Consider the following 15,010-nt stretch of genomic DNA (forward strand, 5'->3'; position numbering starts at 1 on the left):
CTGACCCCTGGTCTGGATGATGTCCTGAGTTCCTTCTTGGGGCCCTGTTTCTGTGAGGGCAGAAGGTATGAGAGCATGGTCACCCAACCAGTGCTTATCACTAGGTAATAGGTTGTGGCTGGCTAGTTAAGTGCCATAAGTTAGCACAGAGGTCTGCAACCTAAGGCCCATGGGCCGGTTCCAGCCCATGAGCTTCCTGGAACTGACCCACGGCTGTTCCATGGATCAGCATGGGGATTCCATGTTTTTTTCTGCAGCACCATTTTTTTTCCTCACAGCGGGGACCAACTTCTGGGTTGGAAGAGTGCCGGAAATAGTGCATGTGCACGCTCATGGATGCTCCTCACACGTACACTCTATTTCCAGCGCACTTCCAGAACAGAGGAGCACCCATGCGCATGCGCACACGCTATTTCCAGTGCTCTTACAACCTGGAGGTGTGCCAGAAATACTGGGCACACACACTCCGGCCCACCGAGGGATCTGCCAGGGTGTGGACCGGCCTGGCCTCAAAAAATGTTGCCGACCCCTGAGTTAGCATAACCAAAGGAGTTTCTCTGTGCCATAAAACAAACGGGTGGGCCTTCTCCCACGCTGCCCAACCTCACGTGACGTGTAGATAGAAGAAAAATAGGCAGAGTGTGTGGAGAGCTGAGCTTAATTGTGATCATTTATGTTGGAAATGTAAAGAAAAGGAAGGTACTTTCTATCATATGTGGTGGACTTGCTCCAAGGTAGAAGACTTCTGGGGAAAAAATTATAATGAATTAAAAAAAAATGATGAAATATACTTTTATGAAGAAACCAGAGGCCTTTCTCCTTGGAATAACAGGTTCCGAACTGCCCCAAAAAGATGCTAAAGTATTCTTGTATGCCACAACTGCTGCACGGATTTTACTAGCCAAAAAAAAGAAAACACAAGAACTACCAACGGTAGAAGAATGGCAGATGAAGATGATGGAGTTTATGGAGCTGGCTGATCTCACCGGGAGAATCCGTGACCAGAAAGAAGAGGAAGACTGAGAAGACTGGAAGAAATTTAAACATTATTTGAGTAAATATTGTAATATTAAAGATACGTAATCACTTGAAAGAATCAATTAGGCCTAGGATCAAATTGGGATTAAATAAATAAATAAGAAAATGTACGATGTGAAAAGTTAGGAAATAGGACAAAACTGTGATATGGTTTTATGAAATAATGATATTGGAAACTAATATACTAAGAAACTCAGATGGAAGAGATTTGAGGAAGTCAAGTAATATGTTGACACAGAGACATTATTGATCTGTGCTGCATTCAAAGCTGCAGCCAGTGGGGAAGCAAGATATTTTGGGGTGTTGATGCTGTGAGCCCCTCCATCTTATGCTCAGGTTCTATATACGTATATCCTAAAGACCTCACAGTATCCGCTGACCTTCATTCCAAGGAAACTGAACCTGGGTGAGCACCTGGAAGCCATGGAATCTCTCGTTCCTCAGAGATTGGGGAGGTGTTGACACCTGCTCACTCTCCTTACCAACTGCCTCCCTTATAGCTTGCTCAAACCACCCTCCACTTTGGGCCTCCTCCCCCCACACTCGTATCAACCACTTCAGGCCAATGAAGCCATTTGGGCCCCAACAGCAGAGGACTAGGAGAAGCAAAGCTGCTATGGTTCGCAGCGCCACCTGTGGGCAGCCATGCAAACTACTGCCGCGCGACTGCGCTCTTGAATTCTTATTACATGTGTCGCTAGAAATATACCACCAAGCTTAGAGTCACATAAGAATCTCTAGTTAGGGATGAAAAGGACCCACAAATCATATGGTACAGGCCATTGCCGATGAAGAAAACCCACCACAGCGTCATCCCTGATAAAGTGACCATCCAGTTTCTGCTTTGAAAAATTGCATTTTAAAAGAAAATCTGCTGTTAGACAGATTTTGTACTGAGCTACACCACTCAAGCTTGAACAAATCTCAGCCTCAGATCTGCCCCTAAATGGTTAGTCTCTGTTTCCTGCCTCCTCCCCCACCAGACCTGTTCTGAGCTCTGCCAGATCTAAAGGGCCCTGCCATTCAAATTCTGAGCCCGGCCTTGGCTGGGGAGGGCAGGGTATAAATAAAAATGATGATGATGATTAGATATATATTTTTCAAGAATTAATGCTAGTAATAGCAGAAATTCAACAGAGGAAACTTTTCTTAGCATCCTGATGGCAAGGGTGGCACCAACAGGGAAGCTGTTGGGATGTAATGGTTGGATTCAGTTACACTTTCGCAATCTGTTGTGAGGCTAAAATGAGAACATATCTCGGTTCACGAACTTAATCCGTTCCAGAAATCCATTCTTAAACCAAAACCATTCTTACACTGAGGCAAGCTTTCCCTAATGAGGCCTCACGCCACCGGTGCCATTCCACCATTCGGATTCTGTTCTTAGACTGAGGTAAAGTTCTCAAACCAGGACACTAATTCCGGTTTTGTGGAATTCCTAAACTGAATTGTTCGTAAACAGGACTGTTCTTAAACCGAGGTAAAGTTCTCAAACCAGGACACTAATTCCGGTTTTGTGGAATTCATAAACAGTTCGTAAACAGGACTGTTCTTAAACCAAGGTACCATTGTATGCTACTACAGTGGCAAGAATGTTACTTCTCCAAAAATGGAAAGAAGCAGAAGTCCCAGCAAAGGAAGAATGGATACAAAAATTTATGGAACATGCAGAAATGGTGAAACTTACCAGAAGAATAAGAGATCCAGATGACTTTCCTTTTTTTAAAAAAAACAAAAGAATGGAAATGGTTTATTGAATATCTACAGATAAATTATAAACAGATGAAAACATTGGCACCTGCAGTTTTAAAAGAGTATATATTTAAAGAAGATGAATAAGTGAGTAAATTAAGTTAATTTGGATATGCAGAAGATATTAAAAATAAATTTAAGGAACTGCAGAAAGAGGGGGAAGGAAAGTCAAGTTTTTAAATGTCGAAATGATTGTAAAATTAGTGAAAGGTATAAAATTAGTGAAATGTATAAACTTGAAAACAATAAATAAATAAATAAATCTTCCCTGAAAACAAACAAATGAACAAACAATTGAAAGAGAGAGAGAGAGAGAGAGAGAAGGAAATACATTTTTAAAGGGGGGAACCATGGGGGTTTTTTTTGTCTTGGACATTCTTTGCAACTCTGAGAACCAGAAACCTGAAACTCTATTTTAAAAAAACACAGAGGGACAAGATCAGCCCTTCCTATACATACACGAGAATATGAGTCGGTTAAGGGTTGTAGTAGAAGCAGGCTTCTCTCACCTTTGACCTTTACCGCAAACCGTACCTGGCACATTTCCCCTCTTCTGCAAGATAACGAAAGGTTATTGTGAGAGAGCCGAAGCCTCCTTTGCATCTGGTCACCCTCGTTTGCATCTGATGATGCTGGAACTAGGGCTTAATAGGACACGGTGACAAGCCAAGGTATGGAATCACCACAATTCCTAGCCAGCTCCCAGTGGAGGCGGCGGCTGGATTGGGACAAGTAGCTGGAAAGGCTTGGGAGGCCAACAGGAGGTGGAGCCCAAGAATGTGACAGGCAGAGCCAAAAACCAACCACAAGTGCAGGGCCAACTAATTCTAGTTTTGTCCCCATCTTCTTCCCTGCGGAGTTGTACAAAGGGGAAACCTGAGACCAAGACTGTGTACATGAAGTACAGTGGTATCTCGGGTTACATGTGCTTCAGGTTACATATGCTTCAGGTTACAGACTCAGCTAACCCAGAAATATTACCTCGGATTAAGAACTTTGCTTCAGGATGAGAACAGAAATCATGCTCCGGAGGTGCAGCGGCAGCAGGAGGCCCCATTAGCTAAAGTGGTGCCTCAGGTTAAGAACAATTTCAGGTTAAGAACAGACCTCCAGAACGAATTAAGTTCTTAACCCGAGGTACCACTGTAGTTTAAAGTGGATTTGATGCATCTCATATCTGCATCTTGCTTAGTTCATCCACACAATGTTGTCCTCATCCAATTGGTAGCTGGATTCCACGAAGCCTGGTATGGCAGGAAAAAACCCCCACTTAATCAGGCATAGGCAAACTCGGCCCCCCAGATGTTTGGGACTACAACTCCCATCATCCCTAGCTAATAGGACCAGTGGTCAGGGATGATGGGAATTGTAGTCTCAAAACATCTGGAGGGCTGAGTTTGCCTACGCCTGACTTAAATGGACACACAAACAGGTAAACATTCCTGTTTGAATGCTCATAATAGACCTCAGGTTTCCAGAACTCAGGGAGGGTGAGCAAGTACAAATTCAGGGGAGGGCACAGCAACACAGAGGCATAATTCACACCATACATTTAAAGCACCATGGTGCCACTTTAAGCAGACATGGCTTCCCCCAAAGAATTCTGGGAGGTGCAGTTAGTTAAAGATGCTGAGAGTTGTTTGGAGACCTCCTATTCCCCTCCCAGAGCTACAATTTCTATAGGCTCCTGGGAAGAGGGATTGATTGTTAAGACCCCTTGTGAATTATTATTATTATTATTATTATTATTAATTACCTGCCCTTCATCCTAGGTCACAGGGCAGATTGCAACAATTAAATACAGTTCAAAACAACGTACAAGGCAAACATATACCTAAGTATATAAACCACATGTCTGAAATGGTACAAGAGAGCATACCTGAAGCTATTTTGACTCTCCCAAATTGACCTCAAATATTTCTCTGTAAGGGGGAAGGAAATGGGAAAGCCTCCCCATTGCCTTTTGCTTACAAATCCTGTCTTAAGGGAGTGTTTGTTATGGATAGGGTGAGCCTGTGGATTCAGGAATTAAAGTATTTACCATCACAAAAGAATGGCCAGGCTGCCCAGGTAAAGCAATCAGTGACCATTATCAGGTATCCTGGGCAAAGATTTCTACTATAGACCACCTCCTTCTGTGATACATGTATTTCAGGGGGGCAGTCTTGGGCTACAGGGGAGGCAATTTCAAATGTCTATATAAGGGCTTGCACGCCATTGTTCTGGGTTCTCTCTTCCCTCCTGCGTGTGGGGAGTGGGGACCCTGTTGCAACAGTGCTTCTCTATTGCAATAAAGATCAGGCTTACTAGCTGCTTTGCTTCTCAATATATTCTGGTTGGCCTCTGTTATTTTCTCCTACCAATAGGGAACCTACTTAAGGACTCTGTATGGGCTTTTGAATACCCCATAAGGGAAAAGGAGCAGTAGTTTTCTTTCTTATAACAACAGAGAATGCCCTCTTCTGGACTGCCTCCACCCCAAGCCTCTGAAGGCACCTAGAGGGTTTGTAGGGAAGGAGATGGTTTTCCAGAGATTTGGGGCCTCAGTAAACCCTAATATCAGCATCTTGAATTAGCAACCTGGAAAGGAATTGGCAAAGAGTATGGTGGCTCTGTGAGGGGAATGGGGACCTCTTAACTCTCAGCACCCTTAACACACCACAGCCCCCAGAATGACTTGGGGGGAGCCATAAAGTGGTGTCACAACCAGGGTCAGATTTAGGTTTGATGAAACCCTAAGCTACTGAAGGTAATGGGGTTCCTTATATGTCCAGCTGTCCTTTGTCAACAACAAATTGTCGTTTTTTGTGTTGAATATATGCTATATGGTAATTTATGGACCTAATAGGTATCTAAACCCATTTGCACATAACAAAATACAGTGGTACCTTGGGATGTGACAGTGCGTCTGCACATGTGTGGGTTGCGTTTCGCCACTCCGCGCATGCGCGTCACGTCATTTTGACCGTCTGCATATGCACGAGCGGCGAAACCCAGAAGTAACACACTCCGTTACTTCTGGGTTGCCGCAGAGCGCAACTCGAAAATACTTATCCTGAAGCGTATTTATCCTGAGGTATGACTGTACATTGGTACCTTGGGTGACATATGCTTCAGGTTACAGACTCCGCTAACCCAGAAATATTACCTCGGGTTAAGAACTTTGCTTCAGATGAGAACAGAAATCATTCTCCAGCAGCGCAGCAGCAGCAGGAGGCCCCATTAGCTAAAGTGGTCTTCAGGTTAAGAACAGTTTCAGGTTAAGAACAAACCTCCAGAACGAATTAAGTTCTTAACCTGAGGTACCATTGTATGTATTTTATCAAAGTAATTTTTTTATCTTATATTTTGGAAACGTACGTCCAGGTTTTTTTCCCCTTTAAATTTTTTGGGTGCCCCCAAGTGAGTGGGGCTGTAAGCTATAGCTTGTTTAGCTTATACGTAATATCTGGCACTGATGGCAACCCATCAAGCATTGCCCACTTGCATGGACTGGAAACATTGAGACAGAGTTCAATGGAAAGTGATCCTTTGTGGACAAACTTCCCCAAAAGCCCACGTGGGGAAAATCAGATCTGTGTGACTCACATGTGCATTGACACTCTGGTGTGTGTACACAGCCTGAGGAGGAGGAAACTGACAGGCAGTGCTGGTTGTTGTGAGTAAAAAACACAGGTAGGTGGTGGTGGGGCAGCGTCTACTGCTCCTTCCCTCCTGAGGAAAAAAATAATGATAATATTTAAACTCACACCAAAGACGCTTGCATCCCACTCTCTTGCCCCCTTGTTTTCTGACCCCAGCCCCCTCTCCCTGCAGAAATTGCCTGAGATGAGAGAGGAAATTGTGATATTTCCTGCCCCTCCCTTTCCTTGCTGATTCACAACAGCAGAGGCAGGAGGAGGAGAAATCAACATCTCACCCTTTCTACAAGACTCTGCTTTTAAATCAAAAAGTGACAAAGCCTAAACCTTCCGAGAAGAAAGATTACACCACCTGCCCTGGGATGTGTGCCTCTTTGCATACGTAGCTTCTGCTCACACTCGCACACCCTTCTCCATCTATCCAGGAAAACAAAAGGCATTCTCAGAGCTTAAGGGCACATTCCAGCCAGGCAAAAACATGCAAGGAGGGTGAGCGAGAGTGGGGCCGGGAGAGATGTGGGGTTGGCTAAGGAGGAGGGTCAAATCAAGAGGCCTGAGGGTCACACTTGGCCTCCAGGCCTGAGGTAGTTGCTGACCCTCAAAGAGTCCCTACTTTCCAGTGATAGTCCCAGATTTACAGAAGCTGTCCCGGTTTCTGGTTTGATCCCAGAATGTTCCACTTTTCCTTAGTAAAGGTAAAGGGATCCCTGACCATTAGGTCCAATCATGGCTGACTCTGGGGTTGCTGCGCTCATCTCGCTTTATTGGCCGAGGGAGCCGGCATACAGCTTCCGGTTCATGCGGCTAGCATGACTAAGCCACTTCTGGCGAACCAGAGCAGCGCATGGAAATGCCGTTTACCTTCTCGCCAGAGCAGTACCTATTCATCCACTTGCACTTTGATATGCTTTCAAATTGCTAGGTTGGCAGGAGCAGGGACTGAGCAACAGGAGCTCACCCCGTCACGGGGATTCGAACCTCCGACCTTCTGATCGGCAAGTCCTGGGCTCTGTGGTTTAACCCACAGCGCCACCCTCGTCCCCCCACTTTTCCTTAGGACGTTTCTATTTTCTTTGGAGAAATGTTGGAGGGTATGGAGTTATGTGACACACACGCCCCCAGCCATCTGAAGGCAGTCCTGTATAGGGTAGGTTTTTAAAAAATGTTTTATTATGTTTTTCTATATGTTGGAAGCTGCCCAAAGTGGCTGGGGCAACCCGGTCAGACGTGTGAAGTTTAAATAATAAAATTATTATTATTATGGAATAGGACGTCCCTATTTTCACCGGAGACATGGTGGAGGGCATGTGGTTGTTTGTGTTACTTATTGCACTTTTTATTTAAAGTAACTCAAAAATAGTGCATACATTAAAACCAAGGTCAAACTAAAAGAGAGCAAAAGCTAAAAATGCATTTGTATTTGTAAAAACGCAAGGCTAATGCATCCCACCCACTGAAGGAGGCTACAAATAATTAAGACCTGCTGAAATTTTTGCCTGGCCCCTAAAGTGATAGTGTCAGATGTGCTTCCTTGGGGAGTGTTCCATAAGCGAGGAGCCACCACTGAGAAGGCTTGTTCTTCTGTTGATACTCTCTGCACCTCCCTCCCTCGGAGGGAACACAGTGAGAAGGGCCTCAGATGATAAATGCAGGGGCCGGGTTGGTTCCTCGCCCCCTGGAAAGCTCCCATGCTGCTCCCAGGTTTACATACTAAACAAGCGCTTTCTGAAAGCACAAACTAGCAATCCTCCTAACGCAGACAGAAATCTTAGAAAGTATGACGTATTACGGCATCATTTTTCTGTGGGCATGAGCCCACTTCCTCAGAGATATATGACACAATCCCAATATCCATTCATGCATCTGTTAAACCTAGGGTGGATCTAAACACAGGTGGGCAAAATGCTATAAATAAGTCAGAAATTAGATCGCTTTAACAAAAGGAAAAAAAATCCCTATGGAAAATTGTGTTTTAGAATTTCCTGCTCTCTGGCGCCATCTGGTGTTGTGCATTCAAATCCCTTAATATAGTTAGTCCCTAGACTGTTTGCTTACACAAATGCTTGTGCTGTTATCCAGGGCGGGGGAACATTTTTCAGCCCAAAGGCCATATCTTTTTACGAGAGCTGCATGCCAGCAGTTGGATGAGGCCTGAGACAAAAGCACATTGAGCAGGGAATGTAATTTTTCCTTTGCACGGTGGGCTACCTTCTCCACACACTCACTTATTCCTCTTGAGCCTCTATTCTAGGAAGCAAGAGGAATGAACTGGGCTCAAGGACACATTCCAGGCAGGCAGACATGTGCAAGAAGTGCTTAAATCAGGGCCTGTCAGAGTAGCGGCCTGAGGAGACTTTGGAGGGCTGAAACAGAGGCCTGGAGAACTGCATTTAACCTGAGAGTCCCCCCGTTCTGCTTTGGTCTTTATGGTTCAAAAAAAAACCTCTTTGCTGCTGCTGCTGCTGCCAGTGATGTTTTATGGGGCCTGAGTGGGGACTAAAGATGATTGACGGCAGTATTTTGACATCTGATGGAGAATGCTCCTGTGACCTAAACTGAGCAGGGAAGGAACTTAAAGGCTAAGATCTCAGCCCCTTTCCACCCCAACCCACCCGCCTCGCATAATTCCAGCCTCGCCCTCCTCTCTCCTCTTCTGAACTCCCCCAATACTCAGCTCTCTTCACCTCCGCCAGCCTTCCCCGCCATTCCTATATATAAGTCAGCAGCACTCATCGCAGTCAATAAAGACGCCACGGTGCAGATGCCATTAGGCACTTGGCCGAGGCCCAGAAAACTCATTATTACTACACTGTTGACTCCAAGTCGTACCCAAGTGCTTCGGGGCCGCCAGAGCTGCTTGCTCTTGGACGGAGACCTGCGGAGAAACCAGCTGGCTTGGAGGCGACGGAGAAGGGGAACCGCAGAATAGCTATACTAAAAGGGCTGATGGGAAATTCGCTGCCCAGGGAATTCCGTAATGGAACAAGATGCTGCTTTGCCACCCCCATCCTGGATCACCTTCCTTTTTTAACCTGGAGGAGGAAACTGGCCTCACATCCCCAAGCAGGCGTGAGCGAATCTGTCAGTTGTGGGTTTCTCACTGTTTCTCGTTTTCTTCCCAAATCTGAAGTTAAGTTCTCCATACAGTGGTACCTCAGGTTACAGACACTTCAGGTTACAGACGCTTCAGGTTACAGGCGCTTCAGGTTACCGACTCCGCTAACCCAGAAATTGTACCTCGGGTTAAGAACTTTACCTCAGGATGAGAACAGAAATTGTGCGCTGGCGGCGCGGCGGCAGCAGGAGGCCCCATTAGCTAAAGTGGTACCTCAGGTTAAGAACAGTTTCAGGTTAAGAATTGACCTCTGGAACAAATTAAGTTATTAACCCAAGGTACCACTGTATTTCCACAGCAACGTGGAGAAAATGAAACTCGTGAAAATTCGCAAGCATTTGAATGTGAATCTCTCTTAAGTTACAGTGGTACCTTGAGTTACAAATGCTTCAGGTTACATACGCTTCAGGTTACAGACTCCGCTAACCCAGAAATAGTACCTTGGGTTAAGAACTTTGCTTCAGGATGAGAACAGAAATCGTGCTCTGGCGGCACGGCGGCAGCAGGAGGCCCCATTAGCTAAAGTGGTGCTTCAGGTTAAGAACAGACCTCCGGAATAAATTAAGAACTTAACCAGAGGTATCACTGTACTTATTTCTGTATGCAGTCTTGGTCCTCACTGTTATCCAGCTTCTCCTGTGGCCTGGGCCTGGGTGGTGGAGAGTGCGAGTCCTATGCAATCTTGCCTAAAGCATGTATTTTTTTCAAAGCAGTTGTGAAAAGCTTGTATCCCCAGGAAGGGGATTTTAAATAAAACTGTTGATATCATAATGTCAATGTACAAATCTACGGCGCAACTGCATTTGGAATATTGTGTACGGATCTGGTCACCTCCCCACGAATGGGATATTCTCAAGTTGGATCCAGAGCACAGAGAAACTTCTCAGCAAAGAAAGGTTGCCGCTTTTGGGACTTTTTTCGTTTTCTCTAAGTAAGAGGTGACACACTAGAAGTTTTCAAAATTATGCACGGCATGCAGAATGGGCATAGAGGATTCCTCCCACCCCCACCCTTCTCATAACTCTAGAACATGTACATCCTATGAATGTTGGAAAACTCAGGATAATAAAAGTACTTCTTCATGCAGCATATAGTCAGCGGAACTCACTGCCACAGGAGGCATGACTTTAAAAGACAATTGGACAAATACTTGGAGGAGAAGGATATCAATGGCTACTAACCATCATGGCTATGCTCTACCTCTGCAGCTGAAGGCATGAATGCCTCTGAATACCAGTTGCTGGAGAACACAGGAGGACAAAGTGGTCCCACAGAGTCATCAAGTTGGACACTGTGAGAACAGGGACCATTGGCCTGATCCATCATGTTCCGTTTCCCCTAAAATAATGCATTTTGGGGTATGTCATTTTCACCAATACATGCATTACCCAACACATCACCCTACCTAGTATATTAAATGTTGCGTACATTACTTGACCAGAAATAAATTTTGGCATTGCCAAAGGACGGCTGTGTTTCCGTTTTTGCATTGCATTGGGAAGTGCGGAGTATGCAGGTTCGATACGATACAATAATCTTTATTGTCATTGTCTCATACAGAACAACGAAATTGAAAAAAAATCTACACCAGACATTCAAAAACCAACAAGCCTGCTATCCCAGCTATCCCAGCCTGGTTAACCCTCTAAAAACTCTGATACCCCATAATTAAATACAACATACTCCCATAGAGACAACCTTACACTGTGTTTAAAACCAAAATCACATTTGGATAGAAACTGTTTCTCAGGCGGCTAGTCCTAGTCTTTATAACCCTGTACAGTGGTACCTCGCAAGACGAAATTAATTCGTTCTGCGAGTTTTTTCGTCTTGCGAATTTTTCGTCTTGCGAAGCACGGATTCACATAGGAATGCATTGAAAATCATTCCCATAGGAATGCATTGAACGTTTTCGTCTTGCAAAGCAAGCCCATAGGGAAATTCATCTTGCGAAGCAACTCAAAAAACGAAAAACTCTTTCGTCTTGCGAGTTTTTTGTCTTACGAGGCATTCGTCTTGCGAGGTACCACTGTACCTTCTTCCAGAAGGCAGAAGCTGAAAGAGATCATTTCCGGGGTGCGCACTATCCTGCACTATCTCTGCAGCTTTCTTATGGCACCTGGAAGCATAGATTTGATCCAAGGTGGGAAGAGTGTACCCAATTATTCTCTCCACAGTTTTTACAACCCTGGACAGCATTGTTTTTTCCCTGACCGTGCAGCTCCCAAACCACACACAGAGACCATAAGTTAATACACTCTCAACAGTCCAATGGTAAAATGCCATCAACAGGTCCTTTGAGAGATTATTTTTCCGGAGGATTCTCAGAAAATATAACCTGTGCTCTCTTCATCAGGTCTTTACTGTTTTCTCCCCAGGTTAGGTTCATCTTCAAATATAGATGGGTTCAAATTCCTCCTCCCTCCTTACCCCAAAGACACAGGCATACCGATGCAAAGTCCTTTCACCTTTTAGAGGTGCCCACTGATAAGGCCAGGTTCCAGAACAAACCAGTAGACTGGATCGACTGGTTGAACCAGGCAATCCCACCCTAAGGTCAATCACTCATAGCCAAAGAGATAATTATCGGAACTAAATTTGAACACTGTAAGTGCCAATGCGGGCTGAGGACGCAGAAAAGTAGAATGGAACAGGTTATTGTTATTGAGGTCTATGGACCAATTCCTGCAAGATCTGATCTGTAGCCTACACGGAGCAAGTTCCGGTGAACAGCCTATACCAGCAGTGGGGAACCAGTTTCTGCCTGAGGGCACTATTCCTATCTAGGAAGATTTCCCAGGGCCACATGCCAGTGGTAGGCGGGGTCAGAAGCAAAAGTAGGCTGAGAAGCAAATGTAAACGTTACCTTTGTACAGCAGGCTAGTTTCTACACCTAGTCTCACACCCCTTTTTATCCTCCATGCAAACAAGCGAGCGGCATTATCAGAATCCAATGACACATTCCAGCTAGGGGGGAAATGGGGCAGTCCTGAGGGCCAGGTAGTCAGGCCTTGAGGGCCACATTCAGCCTCCATTCCTGAGGTTCTGCACTCTCGGCGTACACACATGTAGCAGGGTACAGAATAGATCGCATGATCCCATACACTCCAAAATTTCTCAAATGACAATAGAGACAAACTATCCCATAATAATAATTGTATTATTTATACTCCACTCATCTGACTGGGTCACTCCAGCTACTCTGGGCGGCTTCCAACAGATATAAAAACAGAATAAAACATTAAACTTTCTATACAGGGCTGCCTTCAGATGTCTTCTAAAGGTTGCATAGATACTTGTCTCCTTGGCTTGAGGGTTGCATTACAGTGGTACCTCAGGTTACATACGCTTCAGGTTACATACACCTCAGGTTACAGACTCCGCTAACCCAGAAATAGTGCTTCAGGTTAAGAACTTTGCTTCAGGATGAGAACAGAAATCGTGCTCCGGCGGTGTGGCGGCAGCAGGAGGCCCCCATTAGCTAAAGTGGTGCTTCAGGTTAAGAACAGTTTCAGGTTAAAAACAGACCTCCAGAACGAATTAAGTACTTAACCCGAGGTACCACTGTACTCCATACCCTCCTGTATTTCTCTGGTGAAAATAGAGACGTCCTAAGGAAAAGCGGGACATTCTTGGATGAAATCAGAAACTGGGATGGCTTCTGTAAATCGGGGAATGTCCCTGGAAAATAGGGACACTTGGCATGGCATGGGGGGGCGGGGAGCTGTGACCCCGGGTGGAAAATTATGAGTTGTCCCCCCCCCCAGGCACCAGCTTCTGTGGAGATCACCCGCCCCACCCAGTCACAAATGTCACAAGGCGCTGTAAAAAACAACAACACAATTACAATGAAAACAGCTAAGGAACAGGGACAAAACTAACAAGCCCACATTGGCTTGCATGCTCGTGGCACTCATAGCCTTTTAAATGGGAAAACCCAAGCTCTGAGCCTTGAATTTTCATTTGTGTGGACAGGCGGAGTCCCCAGATCCCGCCCCCCCCCCCCGTCATGTGGAATAACGACTCAAGACAACGTGCTATGGGATTAAATTGGCCACAACTTTATTAAATTTCAAATGTGGGTAGACCTTGGGTCAGGCATTGGGCGTTCTCCCTCCCCAGTCCCCAGCCGGGGACCTAGGGAGCATCAGGGTTATCCAGTGTGGGGGGGGGGGGATGGGCCGGCTCTGGAGAACATATGTTCAAGCAGAGATAGCCGCCGCCGTAACGCCGCTGCCGCAGGGGAGAGCAATGACGACCTTTCGGCGTACGGTCAAAGCCTCCCTTCATAAAACCCCTTTAACGGGGAGCCCTGGTATCGCCGCCGCAAAGAGGAAGATGGACTAAAGGATTCTGCCCAAGGCCTGATACTGCCAAAGTTGTGACGTTTTGCTACGGGAAAGGCGAAACCTGCCAATGCAGGGAAATTCCTTTCCAGCCCTTTAACAGCGACCTTAACATAGCAGCGCCCGCATACCTGTGAAGAAAAGTTAACCTGCAAAACCTGTGAAGAAAAGTTAACCTGCAAAATAAGACATTAACTGAGGGTGGGTAGGGTGGGAGAAGCTCTGGAGACAAGTGAGGATTCCCAGGTAAGATCCTCCCTCTATTGTGTGGGCAGGTAATCCCTCCCCTACCTGGCCTGGTCTCCTTGGCAACGCTTCCCCCAGGTGGGATTGGACAACTGACTGAGGTAGGCAGAGACCTCCAGGTATCCCACCTGAGGGAAGGCAAAGCCAAGCCTATGCTGTTGGAGCCGCTCCAGATCTAGGGGCTGCGCGCGTCCACGCAAAGGGCACCCCCATTTTAAGCGGGGAGCGGTCATTGTGTAGATGAGGAACAGCTAATCCGTGGTCCTCCAAGTGCGCCTGGACTCCAGCTTCCCTCATCCCAGACCTTTGGCCATGCTGGATGGGGATGATGGGAGTTCAGCAATATCTGGAGGGCCACAGGTCCCCCACTCCATGAAGCAAGGGCAGGCAGCAGTCCCTCCGCCAGATCATAATTTGGGAGCCTTCAGGGCATCGCTGTGCTATGCTAAAAAGACATCACCGCCTTAGGCTGGAAGCATTGCAGAAGTATATTGGCAGGGTAAGGGTTTGGCCTCATTTTGCAACCTGCATTGGATTCAGCCATTTCAAAATGCAGAACACCAATTAGAAGCACAGCAAAGGTGAAACACCTGCTCTTCGCCTTCCTGCATCATCTCCCTAGCCCAGACAGCTTCCCAGAATCCCTTGCCTACGGCGAGATTGTTGGCAGAGTCAAATAAGAGAATTTCTGCCAAATCCGCAAGCTTCTTCTAGGTCTGTACAGTGGTACCTCAGGTTAAGTACTTAATTCGTTCTGGAGGTCCGTACTTAATCTGAAACTGTTCTTAACCTGAAGCACCACTTTAGCTAATGGGGCCTCCTGCTGCCGCCATGCTGCTGAAGCACGATTTCTGTTCTCATCCTGAAGCAAA

At 46.0% G+C, this 15,010-nt stretch overlaps 2 protein-coding genes across 2 annotated transcripts in view; one reads left to right on the plus strand and one right to left on the minus strand.

Annotated features, from left to right (window-relative positions):
- Nucleotides 1-15,010, plus strand: part of LTB4R (leukotriene B4 receptor) — a 159,179-nt gene that overhangs the window by 83,834 nt on the left and 60,335 nt on the right. The window lies entirely within an intron of this gene.
- The window catches only part of ADCY4 (adenylate cyclase 4), a 71,781-nt gene that overhangs the window by 56,325 nt on the left and 446 nt on the right, over nt 1-15,010 (minus strand). The window lies entirely within an intron of this gene.

Source organism: Podarcis melisellensis (genome assembly GCF_964234715.1).
Source record: "Podarcis melisellensis genome assembly, chromosome: 13".
In the NCBI taxonomy this organism is placed as follows: Eukaryota; Metazoa; Chordata; class Lepidosauria; order Squamata; family Lacertidae; genus Podarcis; species Podarcis melisellensis.